This window comes from Delphinus delphis, chromosome 3 (genome assembly GCF_949987515.2).
Source record: "Delphinus delphis chromosome 3, mDelDel1.2, whole genome shotgun sequence".
NCBI lineage: Eukaryota > Metazoa > Chordata > Mammalia > Artiodactyla > Delphinidae > Delphinus > Delphinus delphis.
Genome location: NC_082685.1, coordinates 7517109 through 7523331, shown reverse-complemented (window position 1 = coordinate 7523331; position 6223 = coordinate 7517109).

Below are 6223 nucleotides of genomic sequence, written 5' to 3'. Positions count from 1 at the left end.
GGCAATTTAAAAAGAAGCACAACCACAACCTGATGCTTCACTATACATTGTTAGAGAAGAACAGTGAGCCTCAAGAAGGACCCTCAGAGGGGCCCAATCTAGAGGGGGCTCAAGCAACTGGCGGGGATTTCATCCAATCAGGAGGGGTCAGAGTAGGGAGGAGGACGGAGAAGCCATTGGCGGAGCTGGGCAGGAGGAATCCAAGGGCAGCGGGGCAGGGCTCCTGGGACGACTCCGTCCATAGACACAGCTGCACCTGCCAGAAGCCGTAAGCAAAGCCAGAAGAAGACAGACCCCTGGTGGTGCCGGCATTGTCAGCCTGGACCCCAAGCTTGGTCCCGGCAATCCCCTCAGCTCCTCTGTTCCACAGAAGGCTCAAAGGCAGAGGGCCTGGGAGGGATGGGGGAAGTCTCAGCTTTGATGATCCCAGCCTCCCACATCACCCATGTCATAGAACCTGCCCTCAGTCCTGCTCCAGCCTTCCTGTCTTTGTCCTTTGGCAACGCTACTCCTGTTCCTTGCATATTAACTGTGTCCTTTATTTTCTGTATTCTGATGATTTGACATCTTGGGGCCTTGGTGATCTGGGAGAGACTCCCAGGGCTAGCTAATTCCTAGAGAGAGTAAGCAACTTACCAACAAGTGCACCTTTTGTGTTGGTGGACAAATCCACCAGTCCAGAGACGATAGCGGCAACCACCTCCTTTATCAGGCTTTCACACTCCAGGAGGTAATACTCCTCTGCCCTGATCACCCCAGCACCAGGTGCCAGACAACTAGGGCCAGCCCCTACACCCAGAGCCTGCTGAAGTTATTCAAATTAGCCAAGCGTAAGCCTGCCTACGCTTCCTTGCCCATTTCTCCCCATGGAAACCACAATAAAGGCTGCTGCACACGCTCCCCGCCAGCCCCACCTTCCACCCCCCACCTCCTGACCAACCCTGGCCACCAACTCCTAATTTATCCCTCCCCCCCTTTACCCTTTGGTAACCATAAGTCTTCTATGTCTGTGAGTCTATTTCTGTTCTGTAACTATGTGTCACTTTTTAGATTCCATTTAAACTATTTTTAAGTGTCCAGTTCAGTGGCATTCAGTACATTCACTTTATTGGGCAACCATCTCCACCCTCCATCTCCAGAATTTCCTCATCACCCCAAACTGAAACTCTGTCCCCATTAATCACTAACTCGCCATTTCCTGTGTATATTCTTTTTTTCTAAATTTACTGAAGTATAGTTGACTTACAACGTTGTGTTAATATCTGCTGTACGGCAAAGAGATTCAGGTATTCATACATATATTCTGTTTCATATTCTTTTCCATTATGGTTTATCACAGGATATTGAATATAGTTTCCTAGGCTGTACAGTAGGACCTTGTTGTTTATGTATCCTACACATAATAGTTTGTATCTGCTAATCCCAAACTCCCAATACTTCCCTCCCCCACTCCCCCTCCCCCTTTGCAACCACAAGTCTGTTCTCTATATCTGTGAGTCTGTTTCTGTTTTGTAAATATGTTCACTTGTGTCATATTTTTGATTCCACATATAAATTACATCATATGGTATTTGTCTTTCTCTTTCTGACTTACTTCGCTTAGTATGATAATCTCTAGGTCCAGCCATGTTGCTGCAAATGGCATTATTTCATTCTTCTTACTGGCTGAGTAATATTCCATTGTATAAGCACCACATCTTCTTTATCCATTCATCTGTCGATGGACATTTAGATTGTTTCCATATCTTGGCTATTGTAAATAGTGCTGCCAGGAACATTGGGGTGCATGTATCTTTTCAAATTATAGTTTTGTCTGGGTATATGCCCAGGAGTGGGATTGCTGGGTCATATGGCAACTCTATTTTTAGTTTTTTGAGGAACCTCCACACTGTTTTCCACAGTGGCTGCACCAGTTTACTACATTCCCACCCGCAGCATAGGAAGGAGGGTTCCCTTTTCTCCACACCCTCTCCAGCATCTGTTATTTGTAGACTTTTTAATGATGGCCATTCTGACAGGTGTGAGCTGGTACCTCATTGTAGTTTTGATTTGCATTTCTCTAATAATTAATGATGATGAGCAGCTTTTCATGTGCCTATTGGTCACCTGTATGTCTTCTTTGGAACCCTGTGTTTATTCTTAATAAGTAATGTTCACTGTGCAAAGCATACAAGGTCCAAAGATGAGTGAAGGAAAGCTCCCCCTCCCTCTGGTTTCCCAGCCACCTGGCTTTCCTCTCTCGAGCTGCCTGTGTGTTTCCCTCCTGAAAAACTCTGCACATTCAAGCCAACTGTAGGTCTATGCTGTATTTTAAGTGGGGAAGGGGAGGCGAGGCCACCAGATCTGTGTTTTAAGCCCACCCAAATGCTGAGAGGAGAATGGCTCTTTACGTGTAGAGTTTCGTGCATTTCAGAAACCGTAGGCTTATTTAACAAATGTTTTCAGATTCATCCATGCTGTAGCATGTATCAGAACTTCATTCCTGGGACTTCCCTGGCGGTCCAGTGGTTAGGGCTCAGTGCTTTCACTGCCAGGGCCCGGGTTCATCCCTGGTCAGGGAACTAAGATCCTGCAATCCACATGGCCAGAAAAAAAAAAAAAGAAAGAAAGAAAGAAAGAAAAGGAAAGAGAAAAGAACTTCATTCCTTTTTAAGGCTGAATAACATTCCATCGTATGGATGGACCACATTTCGTTTTTCCATTCATTCATCAGTGGACACCTACATTGCTTCCACCTTTGGGTTACGATGAATAATGCTGCTATGAACATGGGTGTGCCAATACCCCTTTGGTCCCACTGTTTATTTTTTTTCTCTCTTCCCTCCCCACCTCCCCTTCCTGGGTCATGGTAACAAAGGAGTTGATAATGGCCCCCAAGACTGAAGAGACAGACCTTAGCATGATAAGGCCAAAGAAGTAAGCTAAAATCATACCCCACTGTGACTTTCATGGGTCCCAGGCACTTTTGCCTTCATGGGTCCCATCCTTCACGAAAAAAAGAAAAAAAATTTTAAATTATATTTTACAACTAAGTTGGCATAAAGATGACTATAATTCCAGCTAGATTATATATATTTCCCTTCTTATTAAAAAAAAAAAAAGTGAAACATTTGCAAGGGCCCCCAAAGTGTCGTGGGCCCTAGGCAACTAATAGGTAGGTCAGCCCTGCTAAGAGGTCAGGCCTGGTTCTTTGAAAGGCCTGATCGCCTTAGAAGCCCTGCATCTGCTGCCTGACTGTTCCACCCACACCCTCCATAGACTCTAATAAGCGCAAATAATTGTGAGAAGAGAGATGAGGTTCCAGAGAGAGAGAGTGTCCTCAAGGGCCACTGGAGATGCTAGAAGCCCCTCCCGATCGCCCGCCTGCGATGGCCAAGGGCACTGCACCACGGCCGCGCCTGGAGGTTGACAACCAGGTGTGCCACCGACCTGCACCATAAAAGGTTTCCTTGTCCCTGAGTCCTGAGCGCCCTGACTCCTGGCTGCTCAGCAGGCCCATCTGCCACGTCCCCTTCGTTTGGGACACTGTGATCTCCTAGCGACCACAGTGGCCTCCTCACTGGAGCCAGAGGGGGAATCTTTCCACAAAACAGAACTGACCGTATGGCTCACACAACACCCCGCCACGCCCCATTTAAAACTCCCCGGAGCTCCTGGCTTAGGCGACCCTCGTGATCTTGTACCTGCCTAGTCTCTCCGGCCAAGCTCTTTTGCTCCCCCTGATATTTCCCCAATCTGTCCTCATCCCCTGCTGGTGCCGTCCCCACAGCAAGCCTTCTAGTCTAGCTGCCCTTTATGGCTTCTTTCAAACGCCTTCGATTTCCCCATCCTAGCACTTGAGTGGCTTAACTTCTGGAGGCCTTTGCTTCCTTGCCAGGAAAGGGAATGATGCCACCAGCTTCACAGATATGAAGGAGGATTCAAAGCCTGTCTTACAGACGGCCCTTGCTTTCACATCACCTGGTCTGGGCACAGCCGACGGGGCCAGGGGTCTATGCTGTGACCTGGGTCCGAGGCTCTGCCCTAACCGGGCCAGCTAGATTCTCTTTGTTGACGTGGTCAGTACGGGCAGCTTCCTTTCCCTCTGCAAGCTTTGGGTGCCGGTCTGTACGAGAGCGCTAATGATAGCATCCGCCTTGAAGGCTGGTGGGCTGGTGCTAAATGAGACACCGCTTCCTGGGGCCTAGCGCGCCGTCTGGAACAGGGAAGGCACACAGCCAGTGCCAGCAGCTATTATTATTCCTGAGGAAGGGGAACAGGAGAAGGAGGAGAGAGTCAGCTGGGTAGAGGGGGCAGCAGAAGTGGGAAGGAGGCCAGACAGAAGTGAGACAGATGGCGGAGGCCCGTGGGCAGCAGAAGCTGGATGTGCGCAGGGGCTCTGAGCCTGAGGGGAGAGGTAGAGGATCTGTTGTCTGAGTTTGCATGGGCTGCCCTAACAGAGGACCGCAGTCTGGGCAGCTTACACAACAGAAATTAATCTTCTCGCCGTTTTGGAAGCTGCAAGTCCAAGTCCAAGTCCAAGTCCAAGTCAAGGTGTCTGTAGGGTTGGTTTCTCCTGAGGCATCTCTGCTAGCCTTGCAGACAGCTGTCCTCTCCCTGTGTCTTTACATGGTCGTCCCTCTGTGTGTGTCTGAGTCCTAATCTCCTCTTCTTATACGGACACCAGTCATACTGGCTTAGGTCCCACCCCAGTGACCTCATTTTACCGTAATTACCACCTCAAAGGCCCTCCCTCCAAACACACATCCTGATGTCCTGGGGTTAGGACTTCAATACATGACTTTGGAGGGACACCACTCAGCCTATTACAGCTGGTGAGGGGGTCGTTGGGAGAAGGGGAGCAGGAAGGTTGGAGACAACAGATTCCTCTTAATAACGGAGTGTCTGCATCCCAGTCTGAGGCTGGAGGGACGGTTCAGTTCTGCCCATGAGGCCCAGCTGCAGGGTTAGATGCCCGTCCCCCCCACACACTCAGGCTCCTTCCAGCCACAGAGGGCCTCCCTATGTGTGAAGCACTTGGCACCCTGCCTAGCCCAGGAAGAGCTCTACAAATCGTAGCTATTATTGTTCTAAGGGTTATTTGATCAGTGATATTAATTTCAGAAAAAAATATCAATGAGGTCAAAAATATTAAGAACCTGATTATATAATGATTACCGTTACCGTAAAATTGGAGCTGTGGCATTATTAAACCTAGAGCCTTCGTAACATACAATAATAAAATGGAAAAAAAATGTTAGGACTAGAAGACATTGACAGAGGCGTTCATTGCGGCGAGAACTGAATATCATCCTACTGAGTGCATAAAAAACAAGTAATTGATCCAGCAGTTGCCCCTGTTGGGATTTTTCCAAACGAGGTTAAAACTTACCAGCGCGCAAAAACCTGCACGTGGATGTTTACGGCAGCTTTATTCAAAATTACCAACCAAGACGTCCTTCAGCAGGTGAGTGGCTAAATAAACTGTGGTATATCTGGACAGCACTCAAAAGAAATGACCTACCCAGCCATGAAAACATGGAGGAAACTTAAAATGCACGTGACTAAGTGAAAGAAGCCCATCAGGAAAGGCTACATGATGTATGATTCCAACTCTATGACATTCTGGAAGAGGCAAACCTATGGAGACAGTAAAAAGATCAGTGGTTTCCAGGGGTTATGGGGCAGGGAGGGATGAATAGGCAGAGCCCAGAGGAGTTTTAGGACAATGAAATTATTGTCTGATACCGTGATGGTGGATACAGGTCATTGTTCATTTGTCCAAACCCATAGAATGTTCAACACCAAGAGTGAACCCTAATGTAAACCATGGACTCTGGGTGGCGATGATATGTCAGTGCAGGTTCATTGATTGTTACAAAGGCACCACTCTGGTGCCAATGTTGACAGTGGCGGGGAGGCTGTGTGGGGCGGCTGGGGGGCAGGGATTATATGGGAACTCCCTGGACTTTCCGCCCAATTTTGCTATGAGCCTAAAACTCTGAAAAACAAAGTTTTATGTTCCAAAAAAAAAAACCCAACAGAAAACGAAGAATGGTTCCTAATTATTTTTTTTTACGTTAATGCCTATATTGAGACTAGTAAGGCGAATACATTAAAATTATGCATCTATTCATTAAAAATAATGACACAGACACCATTTCCCCTATTAGCAATATCTTAGACTGGTAGGAGACATTTGTTACAATTAAGGAACTGATACCGATACATTATAATGAACTGA